The following is a 27,179-nucleotide window of genomic DNA, read 5'->3' on the forward strand; positions in this document are numbered from 1 at the left end:
TTCACCTCTCCTCCAAAACCCTGGCTTGGGAAATGATCTTATAAGCTCATTCATACTAGGGTGCAAATGACTGATTAATCTAAGTCTTCTATTTTGCCCAGAACACTAAATCTTTTTTTTTTAATTGAGGTATAATTGACATTCAACGTTATATCAGTTTCAGGTATGCAATATAATTATTTGGTACTTGTGTATATTGCAAAGTGATCACCATAGTAAGTCTAGTTAATACCTGTCACCATACACAGTTATAGATTTTTTTTCTTGTGATGAGAACTTTTAAGATCTCCTCTCTTAGCAACTTTCACATATGCAATACTTTATTATTAACTATAGTTGCCATGCTGTACATACATCCCCAGGACTTATTTATTCATAACGGGAAGTTTGTACCTTTTGACTCCCTTCACCCATTTCACTCACCCCCTCCCCCACCTCTGGCAACCACCAATCTGTTCTCTTTATTTATGAGGCCGGTTTGTTTGTTTGTTTGCTGTTTTAGATTCCACATAGAAGTGAGATCATACAATATTTCTCTTTCTCTGTCTGTCTTATTTCACTAAGCATAATGCCCTCAAGGTCCAAATGTGTTGTCACAAATGGCAAGATTTCATTCTTTTTTATGGCTGAATAAGATTCCATTATATATTCTATATATATACACACACATACCATATATATCCCACTGAATCTTAAACATGAAGAAATCTCTCTATTCTGGGAAATGGAATTGTATGAGTGTAGGGAAGATGTTTTAATGTGCCACTCACTGGGATGACTGTCCTGCAACTTGCTTTTATATATTAAAAATAGAGCTCTATGGTCATAGAATTGTGGACTTTTGAGTGTTTTCAGTCTAAAATAATCACATCTCGGGGGACTTATCTTTTCTCCTCACGAAAACCTGCTTCCCCTCCTACGTGTCCTTTTATGATTTAATAATACCAAACTTCTTCCATTTTCTCAGGCTGAAAACTATTGAATTCAGCCCCACTCGCCTGCCATGTCCAGACCCTGTGCTTCTGCCCTGTCTGACCCCGTTCACCTCATCTCTGTCCCCTCCTGCTGCTTCAGAATGAGATCAAGCCTTCATCAACTCCTATTTGGCTTGATGCCTCTGCCTCCTGACCTAACTCTTGCTCTGAGTCTGTCTTTTCTCCTATCCAGCCTAGAAATTTTGTCACCAGAATTGCCTTTCTTATGTCTAGATCTGATTTTCTCCCCACACTCTTTATACAGCCTTGATGATGCATTTTCTTGTACGATAAAACCTAACCTTCTTGACAGAGCACCCGTGGTCCCTTCTGTGGGCTGTCTAACTAGGGCTTGCCTCACTTGTCAGTGCTGTTTGAAATTGGGTAGGAATGGCAGGATGCCAAGGGCAGTGACTGGCCAAAGGATTTCTGTCTCCTTCTTTCTCAGCCAGATGTGGTGTCCATAGTTTTATGCCCCTGTATGAAGATGCAATTCTTGAACAGTACAAGGGGACCTACATCCAGGGTGGGTGTTGCTCAGTCATTCATTGGAGGGTCACTTGTGTGTTACAGCTGAGCAGTCTGGGCGAGGACACCAAGGAGGGTGCTGGAAGTGGGGAGAGGGCTCTGACGCCACGTATTCTCTTACTTAGGATGGATATGGTGGGTCCTTGGATACATCTGGTCACATTTCTTTTACCTTCTTTGGAAAACTGACAAGCAGAGTGTCCCTGGTATTTTATAGAAACAAAAGGAATTGAGCATGATGACTAAACCAGCTGGGGACCTGCCGATGGGGCATGCTCCTTCTCGCTCCACCTCCTGGCTCCCAGTCTTGAGCGGGCTTGCCATATATCTCTGCTGGGTAGGGACCAAGAATCTTTGGAGTATCTGAAGTAAGAACCTGAGACGGCAGGCACAATCTGTGAATCTGTCCCCTGCTTCCCAAGAGAAAGAAACATCTTAACATTTGTATCTGGGAGCCTTAGGCTCCAGGCAGGGGATTTTCTCCAAGGGGTCCCTGAACGAGCTTCATTATCCCATCCCAGTCAGCCTTCAAGGCTCAGCTCCCGGCATTCAGGCGGGCGGACCATAAGATCATGTCAAATCAGACACTCCTCATTCCCGGAAGCATTCACCATTAGCCTTGTTTAGTTTTTTAAAAAACCGTTCACCCCCCCAGAAATGAATGGCTGTTCTCCCTTTTCTTTGCCATGAGAAGCCCATTCCTCATTCATGGCCCAGCTCCAATAGCACCCGCACGATGAAGACCACCACCATCCGTGATCCCCTCAGCATTTTGTTTTATGGTATATACAAGTGTGTTTCCTGTATGCCTGGGGCTTCCCTCTCTGCGTGATCAGGTCCAGAAGGCGAGGGTTGTCTTAGTCCTTTTACATAGAAGGTACTTAGTACATGTGGGGCGAATGAATGACTGAGAGAATAGTGCTGGGGTTTTCGCCAGACCACTGTCAGCGTAGAACGTCATTACTTTGAGAGCAGACTTCTTGGCTCTCAGGAAATGCTTAGTGGGCAACCTCAGCCAGGGTGACCTCGAATCAGCTGTCTGGGGCTCCTGCCCGCCATCATGGGGCCATTAGGAAGTGATCAGGAGGAAGCTCCCGTTCAGCTGTCACTGCGCCTTGCTGCTTTCAGGTGTTAACCGAAACGACCCAATTAAGCAAGTGTTTTAAAGCGCTGGATTCTTGTTGAGCAGAGAAAAAGCTCAATTATTCAAAGCCTTCTTTCAAAGAAGCATACCTTTGGCAGACACAGAAACCAGGTTACTTTTTTGTCAAACAGAAATATCTTTATTATTTCCCTTTCTGATTATAAAATGATATACAATGACTTTTCTTTTCTACATTGTTTTATTTATTTATTTCAGTTGAAAATGAAAATCTCACCTCAGAGAGATATCACTGTTAACAGTATGGTACAGATCTTTTCAGGTTTCTTTACTTTGATATATCTACAAAGATATTTCTATTATATATTTAGTGTTTTGATAGTTGCATTCTCTCTGTATGTATATATGCATTTCTGTCTCACATGTGTATATATACATACATAACATTTATAATTAACCTATATATACTTATATATGAGCTGTATGTAAACCATATATATTTACATATATATTTACAGACACTTTTGGCAGAAATGGGGTCATGCTATGAATAATGTTCTGTGTCCTGCTTTAATGTAATAAAATAGTTCAGTAAAATTCTTATTTTGGCACTTAACAGATATATCTTATCATTTTTAATACTTTATCTTTTTAACATTATATTGAAAAATATTCTGGAATTTAACCTCTTATTAATGGAAATTGATGTTGTTTCAATTTTTTCACTGTATTGTTATCCACTTGCTAGTGGCGTCACTGTGTTCAAGTCTGTGCACGTTGGACAACCTTTTGATATGTGTGGCCATTTGGCCGTCCAGGAAGAGCTGCTGCTTTACAGTCCTGCTATCAGTGGACGAAAGTGTCCACTTCGGCTCATCCTCACAAATAGGAGATATTGTTAATCTTTTTAACCTTTGCTAATTTGGAAGGTAAAGTGAGATTTCATTATTTAGTTGATACAGCTGTAATAACCATCGAGGTTATCATGTTCTGTGATTACATCCATCTTTTCTAAATTTTCACAACTTTGTCCAAATTTTATATTAAGTCATTCATCCTTTAATTACTGACTTTTATACTTTGCTCTTTGTTTCCCCCCTTAGTTCGTGAAATTGTCTTCAAACTTTGAGGGATGCATGTGTGTATGTGTGTGTGCATGCATTTCTCAAAGGCCAGAGCTGTTCAAATGAGATTTTGCTAAAGGAGATAAAACCAAAAACCAGCTGAAATAGATTCTGCCAGAATGTATGCAGCAGCTTAGAGAGAGGAAATGAAAATTGAGGGGAGCAGCTTGAATCTGAGGTCCCTGTGAGTCGGCTACCACATTTCTGTTCCCGATTCTCATTCCTTTAACATTTGCCCCCGTCTCTTTATTTTATTTGCACAGGAGTTACTGCATGATTTTTTAATTGGGGGGCCATGAACTTCCAAGGGATCTGTGGGTAGAATTCTAGAGATCTGTGAACTTGGGAAAAAATTACAGCTTTATGTGCACTAACATCATAAAATTTAATATTTCTTTCAATTATAAATGTCAGCAACAAATTGTAGTAATATTTGCAGTTCTTGATATCTGACACTAATAAAAACCACCAAGATTTTAAAATCACTTTACTGTTCTTGAAGATATCTTGCATTATCACTTATGCTCATCACTACTATGAAATGAAACTAGTCTTGTTATTTTGTAAGGAAGCATATATGTTACTCTATCTTTTTATCAAAAAAAAACATTGAATATTTTGATCATTGCATTTTGCTACAATTGGATTCTTTTGTAATCCCCTGCGTTTTGCGTTATGCATTTGAAAGCATTATTTTGAAAAGGGTCCCTAGGCTTCATGAGACCACCAAAGACATCTAAGGCACAGATAGATTAAGCATCCCTGAGCTGGAGAGAGTGTGGAAATTACTAGAAGATTCGAGTCTGGGCTCCTTCCTCTCCCCGATGCCTCTGTTGCCTGCACCCTGCTCGCTCTCTGGGATACCTGTAGTAGGCCCCTTTTCAAATGTTATATCAAATATATTAACATCCACCCACATTCCACATTAAGTACATTTTTGTTATAAAAATTTGAAAGAATTATAATACTTTTATTTTTAAAATTACTTGGCTAGGAGAAACTAATTTAATGTACAACCCACTGTGATTTCTAGACAACAATTGTGCTTACTCAGGGGTTCTTGCAACGTGGGGAAATCTAACATACAAATTGTTCTCTAAATCTAATGAAATTTTTATGAGCACTAAATTTAACAATTAATGAAGTTGACATGATACGTTTTATGTACATTTAATTAAGCATTCAGTAATAGCAATTTTGCAGTTTTCTTTTCCTATTTTGGAGCCAATTTTGTATGTGTGTCTCTGTTTTGTAGGTCCTGGAAAGCACCTAGGCCTGGAGGCCTGGGCCCTCCTGCCAATTGGAGTACTGTACTGTCAGGGGCAAATTCCCAGCCTTTGTACTCAGTCACACATCTGCATGTGGAGGGCACTCTCCTGCCACCACCTAAAGGAGCAGACGCTGCTGGCTCCCATTGCCCTGGGGTCTAGAAGCAGCGTTAGCACCTGCCTAGCTCCTCCTTGGGGCTTCCACTTTCCCACCCTCATGCAAGACCCCCTCCCACCTCCAGGTTCATTCCCTCCACATATATCAGCCTCAAACTCTCCTTTGGCTGCACTCCGTGGTCGTATCCTGTGTGCTCTTTGATGGCTGAGCATGCAGTCTCCCCGCTGCTATCTAGCCACCCACTGGAATGACTTTCACGTCTGTGGGGACAAGCCATTCTGCCTCCTAACCTCAAAGCTTTGCAGCAGGGTTTCAACTTTGTTCAAAGTGTATCTCCAACTTCCCAAACAACACATGGTCATTTCTCAGGAAGTATTTGTTCTTGAGGATGAATGAATGATCTTTGTCTCCATTCCAGTTCGCCTCCCACTGCCTTCGTCACAGTCCTTTGTTATTACCCGGCGCTAAACCTCTTCTGAAGTACTAAACGCAGCAGCCTCCCACTCCTCGAGCTCTCCACTCCTAGCTCCTAGGACGCCTTCCCTTTACCGCATCTGTAGCTCTAATCCCGTGACTCTCTCCTTCTCAGCCATCCGGCACTGAGCTCTTTGCTGTGCTCTCTTCAGGCTGTCCTGGATCAGTCTTTTGCCAGCACGTTCAGGTCCTAGCTATAGTAGCAATGATGGTAGTAATAGCAAAGACTAGCATTAAAAATGTTAACATTAGTAATATTAATGACCAACGGCATCCAGTGTTGCAGACTCTAAGCTGAATTTTCTGCATGCATTCTTTCATGTAAATCTTTGAGGTGGGCACTATTATTCTCTCCATTAAAAAAACTGAGCTGAGGATAAGATAGATTAAACAACTTGCTTAATATCATGCAATTGGAAGTTGCAGAGCGAAGGCATTGTTATTCTCCACGATCTGTGTCTGTGTATAGAGAGATATCCAGATCTATCTATGTGTATGGATAGAGGTATGTAATCAGACCTCCTCGTAACTTCACTTCCTTTCCTTGAGCACATTTATGCCGGCTTCTCCTCTTATTTACCTCCCACCCCCGGGGCCAATGGGCACCGCTGGAACTTCGGCCGAGGTTACTGAGGACCAGTGTCAGTGGGACTTTAGTCCCTTCTCACCTGACCTGAGCATATGACACCAATGACTCTTGTTATATTATTTTAAAAAACTTTTGTTCTGTCGGATTCTATGACTTTTCTTCCTTCTCCTTCTATTTCTTTGACTTTTTATTCTCCTTTGATGGCTTGCCTGCCGTTGAATTCTGACATTTAGAGACCCCATCCTTGGCTCCTGTCTCCTCTCTTTCCAAATGTCCTCTCTGTATTCTTTCATTCGCTGCCATGGCTCCAATCCCCACCTTGTCTGCCCAATTCAGACCTCCCTCTGCTTCCAGTCTTGCGTGTCTAAACGCTGTATGGATCTCTCCTTTGGGGAGTGCCATAGGCACTATGCATGTCCCGTCAGAATTAAACCCCTTCTTTGTATTTCCAGCTGTGGTAAACGAGACCCCAAGCCTGGAGTCATTCTTGTTTTCAGGCCCTACTTACAGTCCCTAAGTTAGTCGCATCTGTCGTTTCTGCTTAGCCTTGCTGACCTGTTTCCTGCCACCACCGCCTCTCTGGTTTCGATGTCCTGCCTCCTCCCCTCCTGCCTGTCTCGCACAGCTGGAGGGGATCCTTCCAAACTGCCAGACCCGCTCCTTCATCTCTCCCTTGTGCGAACCATTACCTTGGTCTTGCCCCGTTCTCCTGGGGGCTTCCTCCTCTTCCTCGTCTATGACTCCTTACGTCCTTGTAAGATACTTTCAGCAATTTTGCAGCTTTCTGTTTTCACCATTTTTCTCTGACTTGGCTGTACATTCCTTCTATACAGGCATCACGCCACATCATTCTGTAGCCCCAGTGCTTGTAACTGCACTTTTCTCATGGTTGGTGCTCAAAGAATATTTACAGTGAATGAAAATCACAGGATGCAGCTTTGACGTTGTTGGCTAAAACTTACTGCTGAAACATGACAAGAGCAATGCCAGGGAGCAAAGGCTTCTGGGTAATGTCCAAATCTGAGGGAAAGTGGCTGCTGTTTCCTGACTGAAGTTTGCTCCTTGTTGCTTGGTGCAACGTGCTCGGCAGGGTCCCTCCCTCTGTGTCCTGTGTGTTTGTGGCGGGTCCTTTGCAGCAGGGCAGCAGAGGTTTTACCAGGAGGCGTCTTTTACCAGCAGGCCCTGTATGTGTTCTTCGACTCAGTCCTCAGCCAGCAAATGTGCTCTTCTGGTGGCGTTCCTTCTCCGTGTTCCTGAGGCCATCGTGGTTGCGGTCTTCCTGAAAGTTCCCGTGTGGGAGTGAGGCTTCCTCGTTCCACCTGATGAATATTGGTCTTAGCAGCCCGAAGGTGGAGGCTTTATCGTGTTTTTGCTGCTCTGCATGGCAGCATCACCCTATATATTGCTGTTTTTCTCATCTTTCTATTTGTGTTCCTCCATAATCATGTGGGATTCTTAGCTTTTAAGAATTCCTGATTTCTAGTCTCGTCTCAGCTACCAACTTACTGTGTGGCCTGGGACAAGTCACTCAGACTCTCTGTGCCTGATTCTTTTTCTGTAAAAGGAAGAGGCTTCCCAAGCTCCTTTCCTGACATGCTGTTTGGGGACTGAGTATTGTAGTGGTGCCTGCATTTAAATGTCCACATGCCTTTGTCTGCAGCGTCTGGCAAGAGAGACCCTGCACTCAGGGCTCTCAGCGCGTGCACTGAGGACAACGTTTTGCAAATGATGCTGGGTGGCTGCAGGAATGTCCATTCTCTGGGAGGAGAGTTGGAAAAGTGGCTACAACACAAACTGTGTTTCCTCAGGCTTTATAGTGTCAAATTCCTGAAACCAGCTCTCACACGTTTTTATCAACTTTCTAACTCATATCCTGTATTTTAGTAGTGCTGCTTTTTTTTTTTTTTAATCTGGCACTGTCTGAAAATGGACTGTTCTAGATGAGAATCTTTTTTAGATAATTGGCTATTGCTCTTGTGAGAACCAAAAATGAATATTTAACCATTTTGATGGAAAGTCTTATAAAATGTGTGGAACACTATCTTGTCCTCTATAAACATAAAATATTGAATATAACTTAAATCTCCTGTGTGCCTAAGGTCATCTCTTTTATTCTTTTATTCAACAAATAGTTATTAAACTCCAGATATGTGCCGAGTCCCGTGCTAAGTATTGGGTATTTAGTATCATTATTCTCAGATTTATCACCACCAGCGTTTCCTTACAATGGCTCCATTTATACAACTTGACTGCTTTGCTGTTATATGTTAAATCTGGAGTTTTGAGCAATGACAAGGTAAAGTTTCTGCCTGGAACATCAGATTCGGTGAGCAATTCAGATTGTCACATGCTCAGTCAGTTACAAGCTGAGTCAGCCAAGCCTCAGCCCAGCCTTTTTGTCGTCTAGTCATAGCTCTTCTCCCCAGAAAGAGCTGGAAACAGTTTATGTTCTTCAAAAATAAACTCAACAGGCTCTGTAATTTTTAGGTCACAATAGATACCGATTTCATTGTATCACGTGCAATAAAAGTTGATATAGAGCCCATATGATATGTTTAGGGTATTTCTAAAAATCCTTGCACGTTCATTTGATTCCAAAGCAAAAGATATTTGCTGCCAAATTCAAACAAGAGAGCATTATTGCAGAAAATGTAATTTCTATGCTAACGTCTTTAAAGATTTCTTCAATTTTGGATAGTTCAGCTTTCTTTTGGTTTTGCCTCTGCGATAGCTATCTGTAGCCTTCTGGAGGAGTTGTGTTCCAGAAAGTCTGCTGTATAGTGTGGAGGGAATCCTGCCTTTGTCTGACTGTCCCTGTAAACCTGTATGTGCTTTTATACCGAGTCCGGGAGAGCAGACTGAGGAACATTCTCACCGGAGGGGGCTGATGGCAGCTGAGAGCAGGAAGACCCGCGCTCTGGTCTCTGCTTGGTGGTCCCCTTCCAGCTCAGAATCTTTCCCCTGGGACACTGGCACTCTCTTGGCAGTGGGCACTTTTTCTTCATGTGGAAATCATCCAAGTCTACACTGAAATATTCTCGATTTTGTTTTCTTATATTTTGCAGAATCTCATGAAATTGGTTGTGGTTCACAGGCAGATGCCTATAATAAATTACACGTTTCACATACTGGATCTTAAAATTGGGCCAGTACCTCCTCTTAGGGGCCATTTGAAAATACGTGAGGCTGGCTTTGGTTGTTACAATGCAGTCCACTGGCGTTGAGAGGGAAACGGCCAGGGGTCCTGAATGTCTTGCAATGTGCAGGTCAAAACAGTCCCATCTAAAAGGCCAGAAATGTGTCTGTTGAGAAATAAAAATTTTACTTTGATGTTTATCTATTGATTGATTCAACAAATATTTACTGAACACCTACTCTATGCCAGACACTGTTCTAGGTGTTGAGGATACAGAGGACAAACAAAGTCTCCGTCTTTGGGGAAGTGGAGTATTCCGGTGATACAACGGACTGGTATTTTCCTGGTTTCAAGAGTTTGTTTAGTTGTGTTCCGTTTTTTTTGAGTTTTGAGATGGAAAACCATAGGCGAATGACATTAAGTACAGGGGAGCTGGGTGGCTGCCTTGCAGTATGAACCTGCCTTACAAATTCTGTTTCTGGAGTGACCCAAAATTATTAATTCCAATAGTCAGCACACCTGGGGGACAGTAGGGGAGAAAAAAAGTCACAAGACAGAAACACAAAACATGTATCAATTCTTGGAATGAGGATTTGGTTCTATGTTCCTATAAATGATAAACACCAGTAATGTTTTCAAATTGTGGCTTTTAATCTTGATCTAAAGCACAGCTGAAGCTCAGACTATCCTAAAAACCCAGTATTGCTACTGAAGATTACATTCTTAGCAACTGTTACATCCTAACACTTTTATTACAATGATAGTGTCATCTCAATAAGAGTATTGACTAATCCAAGAGTGAGGGACATACTGGAACTTTATAGTTCCTTAAAATGAGTATTGTTTTTTCCTTAAGACTCTAAAAATGTGTAAAATGATTTTCTATTTAATATCAAATATACTAGTAAGGTAATTAAAGGTATACCTCATTTTAAACTTTTGAGATACTTCTAGAAAGCTGTATGTAAATGGTAATTTACTTTAAGAGTAAGTTTTCATTGGTTTGTATTTTATTCTGAGAAATATTTGACCTTGTACCCTGACCTTTCTACTGATCTTTCATCCTGTCTTTCAAACACCTGAATCTTGATCCGTATTCCCCACCCCCCAAGTCAACATGTTCTCAACTGAAATCATCATCTTACCCAAATAATTTCTCCTTCCCAACTACTATTATCTGATAGGGACTATCACTGTTCCCCCAGGCACCCCAACTCGAACGTTCAGTCATACTCTACTCCTCTCCTTTGTCTGTCCAGGCCTAGAGCCAACACTTACTGTTCTTGAAGCTCCTGCAGAGTGTAGCTTGTCCTGGCACCTGTCAGCCTGGGTAACATGGAACTCTATAATAACATGCCATTTTACTTGCCCTGCCTCCAAACACTCAGTCTCTGGACACAGGAATCTTGACTTTAAATTTTAGGAAGCTTCTCTCAATCCAAGTAATTAGTATATACCCATACCTGGAGAGGGTATTCCTCTTGGTACTTTGTAGCCCTGATGAGAGGATGCCCTGGGAATAATAACATCTACCTTCCAATAGGAGCAATATTTGGTTTCCTGTGCAGCCTTATGTGCAACTAAACATAAGAATAGACACTGGGTTTTCATAGCAGCCCCCAGTTCCTCCTTACTGAAGAATTGATGAGTAACCTTCACCGGCAACACCAAGGGAATTGTTTCTAAACTGATATTATCTAGAGCTTCTTCTCTGAGGCTCCCCCTGCTCTTGCCCTGGAGTCTGGTCTGCTCTGCAGTGTCCAGCACTTGCTCCAGGCCTTCATCAGTAACTTGGTCTTGGTTTGGTCCTGTGCACATGTGTCTTTGACAACTGCATTTTCTTAGCCCTGGCAGTGGTGGCGCCATGCTACAGTTGCATCCGTCTAGTCTGTTGTGTGTGTCTGCATCTTCCCTAAGGCCAGGGCAGATGGGGCCACGGAGAAACCCTTCTAGTAAGAAGAGCTTCCTCCCATCTGAAGCCTCCACTGAAAATGTACGCTGGATTTGGGCAGCACAATGACATGTCTGGAGCACAACTGAGCCTACCCCTGGCGACAGCACATGTAACATTACCGCTTCAGCACATGCCTTGTGTAACTCTACGTGGGTTCAGGCCCCTGTCACTTCTCTACCAAACTATGGTGACGTATTTTTATCTGATTGCTGCTCTCAATCTTCTTTCCTTGTAGAGGGAAAGATCCCACAGCATTTGGGAAGCAAACGTTGCTCTCAAATAAGCATTAATCCTGTTCTTTCTCTTTGCAGAAAGCTTAGTGGCTCCTGATGGCCTAACAAATCCATCCACGTTCCTTACCCTGGCATTTATGACTCTTCTTGATTTGGCTCCAACTTACAACTCTGTTTCCAGCTCCCAGTCTCTTGCTCAAGATCCACACCCAGGCTCACGGATCCCTATGTCCTGCCCCCAACACACCTAGTAGGTTCCTGGCCTCATTCTTAGCTCTCTCCTTTATGCATGTCTAGATTGTTCATCTTTTCGACTTGCAATCACTGTTAAAATCCTGCTGTCTCTGAGTCTCAGCAAGGCTACCATCTTCTCCATGAAGCATCCCGTGAATTTCCTGCTGGAAATGGTGTCCCCATCATTCTAATGTTCATAGAATCTCGTTTTTACCTGTCACCTCCTGGAACTAGCTAATTGTTAATATATACCTGCAGGGGTGTCAGCTCCTTCAGGGCAAGGATCAGGTCTTACTCATAGTGTAGTTCCTCACTCAGGGGAAGGCTCAGGAAACATTTGTTGAATGTATAAATGAATGAATGAGTGAATAATAGTTGTTGAGTAAATAGAAAATCCTTTATTGAAGCAAGTTACTTTCTGCTGATTTAGGCATGTTCTAAGGTTGCGTTTCGCAACAAATATTTCTTAAAATGGAGCCTACCCGTCATAGGTATCTGGAATCCATGTATGTGTCATTCTTAATGAAATCAGAAAGTGGTGCCTAAGGCTCCTCAGAGAGTAGCAATTCTCTACTGCCTGCCCCGAAATTGCCTGGATGAAACTTGTAGTAGGCTCCGACTGCCCAGCCATCCCCAAAGCTTCTACGTTTCAGCAACTTGTTAATAGGCCCCTGAACAACTCGAGTTCATTCCATAGAATATACAGGATTCTCTCTGAAGTGTATAATATTATTAACACGAGTCCTGTGAATTAACATTACGACTAGGCGTGCATTGCAAATTAGATGCAGTTACCCTCTTTCTGGCAACAGCTTTGGAAAATTTAGAACATAATAGAGTTTTAGGGCATTTTAAGCTGGAGGTGAAATACGCCAGAGTTTTGGTTTTTGCAAAGACAATAGCAAACTTACGAAAGTTCAAGAATGAGGTCCATTCCACCCCCTGAACCCCTGGTATTGACTTTCCCCTGCAAAGATGGATTCCAGGCTCTTATAAAAGAATGTCAGTTCACTCCAACTGTGTTCAGAGTTGTTTTAAAGTAAAGGCATGGAGGTCATGCTCAGTCTGTGCTGCCTGGTGTCGCTGGTTCCCAGCTTCGGCATTCCTTCTCTTCCCGTAGGCAGCTGGGGCGTGCAGGCCTTGGGCCCGTTTGGGAAGGGATGGTGAAGGTCTGGCTGACAGCTCTGAAAACCAGCACTTGTCGTGTTTGCTTCAAGACTTATCCTGACCTCATGGACCCGTGGATACTTCAGATAGCTGCTACACTGTCCTTCCTCCTCTGTCCGAGTCCCCTCTTGGTGACTTAGCTGCTGCTCTAGGACAGGAGGCTGTCCTTTCAGCCCCCATGCCTCCTGGGCATTAAAGTCCTGGACATGAATCCATCCCAATGGCTTGGGCCCTGCTTCTCGCTGCCTGACTGTCCTAATGCCAGGTGCTTCTTTTCTGCTGGATTTCTGAGGCTGCAGCCCCAGGATGCCCACTGTGTGCTCTCTGGCTCTCTAGTGCCGGCTGTGTGCCTGAGCCTGTGCTCTCTTGCTTGCTGGGCTGCCTGCTCCCCGGTACCTACTGCTGGGTCTGACCTTCCTGTTGCAGGCAATTGCCTCCCTTGGCCTTTGAGCCAGATCTGTTTGCCCTTCCTCCAGGGGGAGCTACTTCCCTGGGGTTTCCTTTATCCTTATGAGACCTCTGTCAGGCCTGCACCAGCCAGACCCTCCATGTACGTACTTAGGTCTAAGCCCCTTCAGGGAACACAGGTTGGAAACCCACATACACAAAAACATACAATATGTACAAGTCAAGTATTTTAAAAACAATAGAGAATTGTGTTGTGAAGGTGTTACGTTAGGTAAATCAAAATGGACCATCATATGATGGCATATTCACACGCATACAAAAATTTCTATTTTTATTATGATGCCATCCTAATAGAAATGCCCATTTGTGCAAATGAGCGATATATTTGCATCAACTCATCTTCAATCACAATTTACTTTTATGTATTTTTATTGTTTTTATGTGTATTAAATCATTAGTAAAAATAAAGCAGAGAATGCTAGTCTGTTTTACCTCTCAGCATTATTCAAACGGAAAAGACCATTGTGTTTTCTCAATACGTTCTTGGGATACCAGCCATTTGGGTCTGGGAAAGGTTTTATTCTGAAAATATTCATGAATTCATCAATATGGGCTTCCATTCATGGATACATGTGATAAACATTCCATTTACATTTCTGTTATTATGAATTACCTTTTTTCTTTTTAGTTTAAGTTAAAACGAATATACTCACATTGTATGAAGTTTAAGTTGAGCCTTCTGTGAATCACAAGTCTGCAGGTTTTAAATATAATATAGTGATTCAAACATATTACTGTTTATAACTGGTCAATTACATTCTAATCAACGTGAAATAATTTATTTAAAAAATATTGAGACTTCAAGAAAAAAGTACAAAAAAAGCACTAATACTCATAAGCTGAGAGTTCTTCATTGCTTTAGATATTGTTTATTTAGTATTAGGCAGAACGCATGGATAATTAACTGCAATGTGAGTTTTTTTTAATTTAACATGATTGACTAGTAGCATGTTTATATAGCTGACAGCTGTGTAGACTTCGAAACTTACTGTATGTGAATGCAGGTACTTCCAACAGCTTTTGCCTCTTCTAGTCTAAAGGCCAGAAGCGAAACCTAGTTCTCCCCCTTGAATGCTAGATAGAGCAGAGATAATTAACTGTCCTCCAAAAGATGTATGCTCCACCTTCCAGAATAGAATCATCACTGACAAGCGGCTACGTGGCTGAAGACGTCGTTTCCCAGCCTTTCTTCCATTTAGATGGGTCACAGTACTAGTCTCACCAAGGGAATGTGAACCGAAGTGATGCACATCAGCTTCAGGAAAAATTGTGAAAAAGAAAACGTGCAACAGTTAATAGATACAGAAATTTGTGGTGTGTTCATACAGTGGAATGCTGTTCAGCGATACAAAGGAGGGAAGTACTGATTACAGCAACAACATGGGTGAGTTTCAAAACATGGTGTTGAGCAAAGAAGCCGAACACAAAAGAAGGCATGTTGTATAATTCCATTTATATGAAGTCCAGGAATAGACAAAGCTAATCTATGGTGGTGGAAATCAGAGACTAGTTGCCTAGGAGGGGCTGATGGACTGACTAGACAAGAGCCGTAGGGCAAGGGTAAGGGAGGTGGTTCTGGGTCAGGGAAATGGTTGACATCTTGTTTTGGATGGTGATTATCACACAGGTGTAACAATTGTCAAAACTCATTGACCTGAGTACTTAGGATCTGACTATTTGTGTGTGTAAATTATACATCAATAAAAATGAGGTGTGCTTTCTCTACTCTTTCTTTCCTCATCCTCTTACTCAGTAGTTCTCAACCAGAAGCAATTTTATCCCCAGGGGACATTTGGCAGTGTCGGAGGCAGTTTTTACTTTCGTTCTTCTGGCATTTAGTGCTTAGTGGCCTATGATGCACAGGACCAGCAATGCACAGGACAGCCCTCCCCAACAAAACATTGTCTCTTCTAAAATGTCAATAGTTCCAAGGTTGAGTAACCCTGCTTTAGCTGAATGCATATGGCTCTGAGTCCCTAGGGAAGGGTGAACCCCCATGATGGAAAGATCATTGCCACCCACAGGGTGGAAATACCAACATTGGATGTTACCTGAGCAAGAAATTAACTTTTACTGTTTCAAGGCATTGAAATATTAGGGTTTGTTTGTTTCAGTGGTTAGCATTACTTTAACTAACATATCAGACTTTAAAATGTCGGCACTAAGAATAATATTTATTGCAGTGTCCTCTTTATTAGGAGACATGAATGACATTTATTTTAAGTCTTAATATCAAGCAAAGCTATGCTTCCTCTGAATCGTTATCGTGATTTTGTCTCATGGACATTGTCAGTCATAACTTTGTGTGTTTTGCTTCTTGTTTCAAATCACAGAGACCTGAGAACTGAATCTTTAGGTGCTTTTTACAAGCAACTGTCCAGGGACACACGGTTTGCGTTTCCGCCCGCTCCCCTTGCCTCAGTCTGTAATATTTTCCTTCCCTTAGTTGCCTCTAGCACCAATTCCCCTGACTACTTATTTTCCCTTTTGGTATATAGGTTTTTTTTTTTTTTTAAGGTCAGCTCATATTCTTTGTGTAGCAACGCAGCTTTATAAATTTAAAAACATATAAATAAAATATTTATTCAAATACCCAGTGTTCCTTTGTTCAAGGTTTTGAATTAATAATGGTTTTTGTATCCCAGACCTTGAAGGGATTTTCGTCTTGTCTCAACCTCTAAGGTCCAGAGAGATAAAATGATGTACCCAAGTTCATAGTGATCATTCATGGAACTATTTTTATCTTTGAAATAGAAAGTATTCTCTACTGTATACACAAAGTTCTATACTTTATACATAGAGTACAACTTGCTCATCACTCAGTGGACGTGCCTTGTGGGTTATTCTTCTCCTGGTGAAAAGGGATTCATGCAATCGACAGCAGACGCTGTTGGTTACCACTCAACATCCATCTTCCCTCCCTTTTTCCTTTCGGCAAAGCCTCGATTTTTTCACACTTCCACCCTTCTCAGCTAAGCCTTAAGCTTCAGGAGAGAGACATCCATTTCAACATCAAGGGCCATGTCATGATTGGAGTAAGCGGTGTCCCTTGTGTCCTTGTCAGTCATTGGTTTCATACCTGCACATGTGGTGCTGTTCTGGCTGCTGAGATACAGGGCGAGACAGCCGAGGGTGGGTGTGGCAATTATGGGAATAGTTTTACTCCATCTTGAAACTAGACACAAGGAAAGATCGTTCTACTGCTGAGTGTCGGCATGAGATGACTAGAGCTCTGGCAGCCTGAGAGTTAGCCTAAAGCACAAATCAGACAGCCTACACAGGGCAGGCCAGAAGGAGCAGAAGAGCCTGGGCGCTTGTCGAGCTGCCAAGCCACTTACAGAAGTAGCCCTGGGGCTAAAGTACCTCCCCACTTATTATCGGAGAAAACAAATTCCTTAGGCCAGTTGATTGGGTGTTTTCATTTTTTTGCGGTTAAAAGTATCCTTCTAAAATATCTTTCTCCTCATCTCTGATGACCTCGGGTGGACCTAACGTTTGTAGCACTCCTGTTGGGGGCCCGTGTGAAATCTGGGCTCCTGAACTAGGAATGTAAGTCCTCCCTGCATCAGAACGTGCTCCAAGAAGCTGAACTTACTAGCCAGGCACCTAAGACGGGTCAGCACACTGCTGCTGTAAAGGGTCTGAAGGTAAGGATCTGGAGTTTTGCCAGCCCCATGGTTTCTGTTGCAACTCCTCAGCTCTGCGGCGGTAGCACAAACGCAGCATAGACAACACGTAAGCAGATGAGCGTGGTTGTGCTCTAATCAACTTTGTTCACAAAAAGCAGGCAGCAGGCCAGATTTGGGCTGTGGTCCATAGTTCGTCGGCCTCCCACCTAAAATAACTTCTTAGCCAACTGCAGATAATCGGGGTTGATGGGGCACAGAGCAGCTGACTCTGAGACCACTCACCTGACTCCCGTTTTCTCTCCTTTCGCTTGCATTGTCTGTCCTCTGGTGAAACAGCCGTCTGCAGTAAGATGGTGGAAAGGCCAAAAGTCAAGAGAGAAAATTGAGAAACAAGAGGTTTATGTAATTGACAGTCTACTTAATCACTTACTGAATAATTGATGTTTTTGAAAACATTTGTCTAAAAAAGCCCATGAATTTGATGCCCCTGAATGAATGAGAAAAATACATCTGGAGCAGATTTCCTCCAGTCTATCTGCTTTCACACAGAACATCTTTGACCAAATAAGGGCAACTTGATTAGCCTTTGGAGTTTGCACAAAGGCAGGTGCATCTGGGTAGTTTGTGCAAGAATGTTGTTCTAATTAGGGAAATAGGAAAGACCTTATTTCCGAAAGTGCTCATCTGTCACATTTAGTCTGCATACTATTTGAGATAATAATGAACTCTGTCAAAAACAACATGAGGTAATGGAAATCAGGTAAAAGATTGATCTAGGCAAGTACCAATGATGAGTGTCTGCTGAGAAAGAAAGTAGGATAGGAAAAGCGGAGCGGAAATTGGAGTATCCTGGCATAGATGATATAATAAAAAATTATAAACCAATATACAATTGTGTGCAACACATATGCCAAAGAATGTTCATTAATTTTACGAAGTCCTGCTATCTCTCATTCTCCCTCTTTCTTTAAATGCAACACTGTCTCTGAAAGTAGGTGGAAATGGAATCATGACCTGAAAGTAGATCCTCGATGTACATATGGGCTTTGATATGGATCCTCCTCTGTGACCACCACTCAGGACCAGCAAAGCCTGTGCACCTCTGCCTGAGCATCGTGCTTTGGGCACCTGCTCTTTGCGCCCCATTGAGAGTAGATATATGCGTTGTATCATGCTACAGGGAGATGTTTATATCCAGTGCCTCCATGGACTCTGATTAATACAAATGCGCACAAAGAGAAAACAGGACAAAAGAACACCCTCTCCCCAGCCGAAGCAGCAACTCAGGAAAGACGTTACGTCAGCTTTCTTTCTAATTAGGTCCTCTCTGCCTCTTTGGAGAGTGAGTGAACACAGCCACAGTGAGACATGATGAGACAGGAATCGCTCTCCCCACAGCCTGATTGCCACTTTACAATTAATTGAGAAATCTGTGCTTTTAAGTTTCTGCCAGGTGACTTAGTAGGAATAAACAGACCGACAGGTGTCTGGGGAAGCGTGGCGCTGATGTCTGGCTATTCTGAAATGACTTCCCTCCTGAGCGTGCTTCCTGTGGCTTGGCTTCTCACGAGGCAGCCTCTGTCACCAAGCGGTCCACTTGCGAGTCATGTAGTGATGGCAAAGGAGTTGCCACTCCAGCTTTCTTAGTGGGAAATATAGACAGATTAAACAGGAAGTGCAGTTTTGACTTCCGGCCCTTCTGATAGTCAAATTATTTTGTAGGTGAGCACAAAGAGCTAAGTGTCTGGTTACCTCCTCATTCTAGGTCTTGCGCTTCTTTCTGTCCCGGTTCCTGACTACCTATCTACTTCATCTCCTCGCTCGAGTACCCTACTCTCACTTTGTTGAGGAGGGGCAAATTTTCCCTCTACCCCTCTTGAGTTCTTGTGGCTGGTCTAATAATTAAATTGATACAAGATGGATTAACAGGAGAAAAAAGCAAATTTACTTTGTGTGTCTGGAAGTCTTATAGAAATGGGACCTAAGAATTGACCAAGGCAGGCAGCTTTTATACTTTTTTTTTTCCTGAGGGAGATTAGCACTGAGTTAACACCTGTTGCCAGTCCTCCTCGTTTTTTTTTCTTGAGAAAGATTAAACCTGAGCTAACATCTGTGCCAATCTTCCTCTGATTTTATGTGGGTCACCACCACAGCATGGCTGATGAGTGGTGTATGTCCATCCTGGGATCCAAACCTGTGAACCCAGGCCCCTGAAGCGGAACACAGTGAACTTAACCATTATGCCACAGGGCTGGCCCTCAGCTTTTAGACTTCTTAGAAAAAGAAGCTATAAATTTGTGAGAGATTGACAAGGCAAAGAAATGTAAGTCTGGGTGCTTAATTCGGGAAGAATCTAAGCAGAGTGGTTTACACAGCCTTCCTGGCCCCACTTTTCTCTCTCTGGCCATGAGGATGTCCCTCTACCTTCTGGTGAAGGGAGGGCCCCTTTCACGTGGGAGATTTATTTCCTGCTTTCAGGGGCCAGAGACGGGAGGGTCAGAGTGTTCTTCTTGCTGCAGCTGTTTCTCAAGTAACTTTAATTCAAAATAATTAATACTCCACTGTGACACATTTTGGGGTGGCCCGCCCTGAGCCCCGATAATTTCTACCCTTTTCCAGACTGTGTCATCTCCTTTCTCATCTCTATATTTCACATATGCTTGTCAAAGTCTTACTCATTCTTCAAATCCTGTTTAAATATTTCTCCCTCTATGGAGGTCCCAGCTCTCTCAGGAAGAGTTATTCTATCTGCCGTGCCTTCCTCTGTCTGCTTAGAACATATCCCAGTGTATTAAAATCCACTGACCCAGTTAGGTGTCATTCTCCCTCCTTTCACAGCAAGTTCCTGAAGGTCAGGGTCTATATCTTATTCATCTTTGATGCCTGGCACATAATAGATGATTAATAAATATCCGTGACTATGAGTCAGACAACTAAAAAGCTAGATGTCATCTTAAAACATTGTTCAATAATGTACTGATCTACGAAACAGGTTAGAACAAAATCAAACTTTTTTTTAGAAGGCTGACAGAGCACAACACCCATATGCAAGCTATTAAGCTTCAAATCTCAGTAAAAGCCAAGAAACTCATTCTACATCCTGCCTTCCTGTGAGGCTTGGGCCCACCATGGATGCCACGCTGGGCTCCTTGAACGGTGTGTCATCCCTTCTGCTCCCCATCCCATTTGGATTGTGTTACTGAGTGAAGTCTTGGAGTGTAGTCAGCCTACCTGTTTTCATATGGTTCTTGTCCCATGGCAACTCTGCTGGGCATAGAGTTGCGAAGGAGAGTCCTGGGGAGTGGCTTTTGGGTAGAGAAATCAAAGTGCAGAGGACAAAACAGCCCAGAGAACAGGGAAAACTGACTTGCCAGCTAAGCGGGGCCTCTAACCTGGCCCTCGGGGGGGAGTGGTGGCCGGCACAAGGGGAGGGTGCGGACCCTGGGGATTTCAGGAGGCACTTGTGCACATGGGAGGGTGGTAGCAGTCACCATCGGTGCGCATTTTTAGGAAATGTGGCATTTTGAGGACATTTCAGTGCCCACATGGCGCACAGCCCTTCTCTACCAGCAGAGGCTTTCTTCACGATGAAGGGCAAAGATCTAGCCCCTGCCCCTCCTCGGTTGTCACTGAGGAACAAATGTACCGCGTTCCACTGATCCGTTGGCGAGTCTCACCTGGAGTTTGGAGGCTTTTCTTCTGCAGAAATTATCTTATCAAAGCTTGTTGGATTTCCACCTGGCTGCCTGGATTTCCGCCTGGATTTCTCCTTAGCCCGTGAAGGACCTGAGGCAGAGCGTCAGCGGAGCCTCCTCAGCTGTTCCTGACCAGCCTTTACAGCGTGATTCCTGTGAGAAGGGAGGTTTGGGGCCCCAAACAGGGATGCTCAGTCCCCCTCCCTCTCTGTCCTGACCAAGGAGGCTTCCCGGCCCTTGGCCTTTGCAGGCGATGCTCTGAGGGCTGCAGTCCCGAGCACCCGTTAGTTTCTCACTTTTTAACTGTTAGACTTCTGTTACGGCATTCACAGGAGATATTTCTCCACCTCTGTCTTCTCCCTGAGTGAAGATGCACTTGCAGGGTCAATAAGTGGGGAAGAAATGGCGCTGACGGGTGGCGGGGTGGGGCCGCTGACGCTTTGGAAAACTTTTTCTTATATATGTCAGCCATTTTTTTTGGTCTTCTTTCTTTCTTTCTTTCTTTCTTTCCTGAGGAAGATTCGCCCTGAGCTAACATCCATTTCCAATCTTCCATTTTTTTTCCTGGGCCATCACCACAGCGTGGCTGCCAACAAGTGGTGTAGGTCCACGCTCAGGAACTGAACCCAGGCTGCCGAAGCAGAGTGTGTTGAATTTAGTCACTAGGCACTGGGGCTGGCCCCCGATGTTAGCCATTCGTGCATTAAGAGTGTGTATATTGGGCACTAGGAGGACCAGCTTAGGAATATATGAGTGTGCATGGGTGTGTATGCATGTGCGCATGGATACTTGTGTGTGCATGCTCGCTCCTAGGTAGAGATGAATATGAACAGTGTCTGCTCCTGTTTGTCAGTTTTCTCCTGCATGCAGATTCCCGTCATTTCCTTGGTGCCCCATTCAACCTACTGCATTTCTCCTTAGTTTCCTTCTGCTCGTGGGCAGGAGAGGTTGTTTGTCAGTGTTCTGAGTCTGGCTTTTCCCCTTGGGGGTCTCATCACATGGTTTAATTTTTGTATATCACAGGAAAAAAGAGAATGATTATTAAATCTTTTGAGGATAATTTGAATTTTTTCTTATATGATGATATTTTACTTAAGGACACATTTCGGGCTCTTTATAAAGAAAAGCAGAGAGTGCTACAAAAATCGTTCCAAGCATAAAAAGAGAGGAGGAGAAGTGGCTTTGAGATATTTATGATCTGACTGTGTACTTGTCTTGTTATAAATACGAATTCCCTACCCACGAAGATGCATCTAGAGAATAGCTCTAAAATGCAGACACATGGTTTGGCTTTAAGATAAAGCTCTGTGGTTCAGGAAACCTCTACCCTCAGTGTCACCTCAAGGCTTAAAAATAGCTTTCTCATGACATTGCTCCTCTGCCTCTGAGCCTGTCCCTCCACCCGCCTTCCCCTCATTCATTGTGCCACCAGGAGACAGGACTTGTAACAGAGTCTACCAGGCGATTCTGGGATTTTATCTGGCCGGTCATCTCGCTGGCCGTTGGTGTCACACTCCCTGTCATCCTTTTCCTGTAACTCAAGTGCATGATGGCGGCAGGGAGAGGGGGTGATGCAAGTGTTTCTGACCTTAGACCCATATTGTATTCACCCAAAGCAATCACAAAACTTTCTAGAGAATTTTAAAAAATTGTTAAGAAAAGCTGGGACACTCTCCCTGAATGGTACACGAATCCTAGCACCATTCATATTCAATACCAATGCTGATGGCTTCACTTGATTGTGACAACAGTCACTGGAATGAGATTGCTTCCGTGTGGATCACTCAGGGGGCCGGTATTTCCAACAAATTCTGAGGCTAAATCATGTGGCCAACAAGTTGGTTAGAATGTTCGGATGCAGGCATTCATTATTACTTTGGAATTACGGGAAGGCAAGTCCATCAGTGACCCAAGCTCACCAGAGGTGGAGGGTTACATAGATGGCTGCTTGGTCCCACCGCGCAGGATGCACCAGAACGATTCCCGGATCTCAACACCCAGCCAGAACTAGCGTTGGGGAGGGGTGGGGGCTGCTGAGGAGTGGAGGGCTTTGTGCCCTTGGCCTCACAGAAGAGCAGCACATAAAAAGGCTTTGAGTTATCTTCTCTATGCCACTTGCTGTCTGTTCTGTTTATATTTCCCTGCTTTCACTAGTGTGTTTTCAGTGAAGTCTTAACAACTCTCATGCCAACTTATTCATTTGAAAAAGAAGTAAGGGGGGCCAGCCTCATGGCAGAGTGGTTAAGTGAGGCGTGCTCCGCTTCGGCGGCCCCGGTTCATAGGCCTGGATCCTGGGCGTGGACGTACACCACTTGTCAGCTGTGCTGTGGTGGCAACCCACATATAAAGTGGAGGAAGATTGGCACAGATGTTAGCCCAGGGCTAATCTTCCTCAAGAGAAAAAAAAGGAAATTGGCAACAGATGTTAGCTCAGGGACAATCTTCCTCACCAAAATAAAAAGGAAAAATATCGCTTTGGTGTAATGTGTTTAAGGAGATCCCCCAGGTGTATTTCCAGGCCTGATCCACTTCCCCTCTGGGTGGTCAGTACTTTTAAGTGCCTCCAAGAATCAGGCTTGATTATTTGTTTCTTCAGTTTCTAAGGGTCCCTGGGATTCCAAGTCAATGCCACAGCTGAACCTTAGGCAGTGTATGTGTCAGCGATTTGAAGGAAGAATATCATTAGAAATTGGAACCCGAATTCACAGGAACGTGAGAGACAATTGCTTCCAGACAGGAAGCCGTCTTCTCGCACCTCCAGAAAGCTTAGCTCCAGAGCTTGCTTGAGAATCATGGTCTAGATGGGCTGTCAGCAAACTTCACTTTTAGCTAAGGTGTTTGTTTTTCTCTGTGTGTGCGTCTCTCTGTCTCTCGTGTGGAGGTGAATTGAGTGAGCGGGGGTGTGGGAGGCAGGCGAGCAGATAATTGCACCATAACTGTTGTCAGGAGGAGCCTATCCAAGGAATCATGGGCGACTTCTGTTTTTCCCCCCTTCACCCAGACCTCTTCATACTGTAACCTTTGAATAAACTGGTAATTTTTAAAAATAAATAACTGCACTTTCGTAAACCACCTGTCGTTGCAGCCATCCTGAGAGTCTTGTTACAAAGAGTTGCCCCCACAACACTCGGGCTCGCTTTTCTCTTCAGGAATAGGAACCAGTAGGGCTTGGGTACATCATCCAGTTCATTTGGGCCCAAAATAGATTTCCCGCTCCAACACCAGGCCTACCTAAGAGGAAGCCACAGTCTAGGCCAGGCTTGATGTCAAAGCAAAGGCCAGCCTAACCTCCCAGACAGGCTGGTGACACTGCAGGATGGGTTACTTTATGTGTAGAGCAGAATTGCTGCCAGTTATGAAACACAGGATGCTACGTTAGTTAATTAACAGCTATCTATAAGTGGCTATTCTATATGAAGTTCTAATCCAGAAGCTGGCAGGAAGGAGCAAAAGAGAACAGAAAAACAAAATGCTAAATGCAATGTGGTACCCTGGATCGGATCCTGGAACAGAAAAAGAATATGGAAAAACTGGTGAAAGCCGAATAAAGTCTGGAGTTGATGTGATAGCGATGCACCGACGTTAATTTCTGAGTTTCGAAGGATGCCTCATGGTTATGTAAGATGTTAACATGAGGGGAAGCTTAGTGAGGGGTCTATGGGAACTCTCTGTACTATCTTTGCAACTTTTCTGTATATTTAAAATTATTCCAAAATACAAAGTTTACTTAAAAATAAAATAAAAAAGAACATACCATCCAAGCTCACAGTAACCTTAGTTTGCTAAACTTGGTCCCTGTCTGATGTTGAAAGAGTCTCTGAAGTTCTAATTATATGGAGCTTTTTCAAGGATGCACATTCTTACTGAATGTTATATTTTGCATATTTCTTTTTAGAAGGCGTTCCTTGCGCATGTCTTGTTTAGTTGAATGGATGCAGAAAGGCTAGTGAATATGCGATTGGTTCTGACCTTCTCGTGTAGCCTGCATCAGAGATCAAGTACCTACTAAATGGCGAGTGAGAATCTCAGAACACCTTCCATCTGCCCCTTCAATTGGGACTTAAAGGCCTTCGGTGTGTGCAAAGTTTAATAGCAAAAGGATGATTCCATCCTACTGGGAAAAGATGGAATTACTGAGCAATCAGAGGTAAAATTACCGGATTATCAAAGAGATACAGAATGTTTCAGCTAGTCTCCTTGTTAAAAGAAAGTGCTCAGAACTTTTCCTAGGATAGTGCTTTATATCCAGAGAGATTAATTTATTAGTGAAACAATTCACAGTGCTAGTGTGCTAGCGGTTGAGGGAATAAGAGGGAAACGTGGAGCTGCAGGCGGTCTCCGTGCTGCACTAGAGAAAGTGTTAATGACGGAAGTCCGGTCCAGTCTAACCGGCTGGCACAGTAGATGAGCCTGGGTAGGTGTTGGTGTCTTGAGGGGACCCTACCTTTAGAAACCTCTGCAGAGCACAAAGCAGTAATGAAGATCTCCTGATAGAAGGCTGGACATTTTGACACCCCCCCACCCCCATCCAACTCCCCTTAAGGGAGAAAGAGTCCAAGGAAACTCCTGCAGGAGATTTCGGACGTTCCTTAGATAGGGAAGAATCATCCAGAACTCTTGGTCCCATCTGCAGAATTTCCAAGACAGCAGGTCTGTGGTGCGCCGCTGGAATTTGCATTTCTAGCACGTTCTCCGGTGATGCTGATCCTGCAGGTCCGAGTGCCACAATTTGAAAATCTAGACTTTGCTTTCTTAGCATTCATGATGAATCCAGTTGGGATTTTTTTTCCCCTTTAAAACCCTCCATTAATTTTTTATCTTTTCTTTAGTTCCGATCCTTTTATTTCTTTTCCCCAATGCTGTAGCAATAAAGACGGCAGAGGGAATTGGAGTAAACATGTCTGTTTCTCTTGTCCTCTCTATAGACACTTGAAGACTGGAAGTGGCATTGGGATGGTAAAAACATAAAACCAGCAGTCTCAGTAGACTTGGGCCGAACACACCCCACATCCCGCTGCCTGGCAGTTTCCCTTCTTGACTTCTAGGGTCAGGGTGTTCCTGGACGGCAGCTTGTTTTTGGTCTGCAGGGGAATGTAAACTGACCCACACAGGACCGTGTTGGACAGGGGACCCAGATTGCTGAGGTGGGTCACACTGGTGGCAGTGCTTATGACAGACGTCCCTGTAGACGTGCTCCATCTATGGCCGGGTTTCGTCCCAAAGAGCTGAAAAGGAGCCTCATCCCAAAGTGCATAATCCCTCCCCTTCTGTCAACCTCCAAGATGGGCCGTCCCAGTGGCGCAGTGGTTAAGTGCGCACGTTCCGCTTTGTTGGCCCAGGGTTCGCTGGCTTAGATGCTGGGTGCAGACATGGCACCCCTTGTCAAGCCATCCTGTGGCAGACATCCCGCGTATAAAGTGGAGGAAGATGGGCACAGATGTTAGCTCAGGGCCAGTCTTCCTCAGCAAAAAGAGGAGGATTGGCGGCAGATGTTAGCTCAGGGCTAATCTTACTCAAAAAAAAAAATTTGGTTTCTTTTTTAAAATGAAAAAAGGAACATATAGTCCATACGGAATGTTTAGGCAATTTATAAAGACAAAGAAAAAAATTTTATATAAATACATATATAGTCTTTTTAATATTTAGAGGCATGTCTTTCTAGTTTTTGCTTTCCCTCTTGTCTTCCTTCCTCTTTCTTATGTATATATGAAGAAATAAAATACGTGCATACACAAGCAAATATTGGTTTTTGTACGTGGTGGTATGTGGACCGTGCTGGTTGTTGCCTGTAGATGGTGGTGCATCTCATTCGGCGTAAAAGACCCTGTCTTTGCTGTGACCTACCCGGTCCTGCATGCCTTGCACCCTGCCCCGTCACCGCCCTGGCCTCATCACCTCTCCCTTCCTTCTGCTCCAGGGACACCGGGCTCCTTGCTAATCGGGAACACACTGGTCGCCCGCTTGCTCGGGGCGTTTCTGATCATTCTCTCTACTTAGAATGTTCTTCCTCTGGAATTCTGCGCTTCTTTCAGGTTTTATTCAAAAGTCCCTGTTGGGCCACTTTAAAATTTCACACACTTCGTATTTCCCTTTCATTTTTTTCTCCTCCTTAACAATCAGGACTAACATAATATGTGTTTTACTTATCTTAATTATTATCTGCTTCTCCACTACAAGGGCTGTCACTTGGGTTGTTCCCTGCACTGTCCCCAGTGCACAGCTGACACTCCATAAACACCTGTTTAAAATGCCGGAGGACGAGCTCAGCACTGCATCAGCAATCAGAGTCCACGGCCATTAATGTCTCTGCCATGATTTTAATAGCTTTGTTTCCATTTACTGACTTAGTTTCCCATTACACCAATATATAAATATACCACAGTTTAGTAAACACTAGTTTAATAACTAACATACCACTGTTTGTTCAAATATTATCCTCTATTGTTTTTAGTATAGAAGTTTTAACTTATTTTGCTGTTGTAAGCA

The 27,179-nt window shown here is 43.5% G+C and overlaps 1 protein-coding gene across 4 annotated transcripts in view; it reads left to right on the forward strand.

The window, feature by feature from the left end:
* The window catches only part of ZMAT4 (zinc finger matrin-type 4), a 321,138-nt gene that overhangs the window by 127,695 nt on the left and 166,264 nt on the right, over positions 1–27,179 (forward strand). The window lies entirely within an intron of this gene.

The sequence above is a fragment of the Equus caballus genome, chromosome 27 (genome assembly GCF_041296265.1).
Source record: "Equus caballus isolate H_3958 breed thoroughbred chromosome 27, TB-T2T, whole genome shotgun sequence".
Taxonomy (NCBI): Eukaryota; Metazoa; Chordata; class Mammalia; order Perissodactyla; family Equidae; genus Equus; species Equus caballus.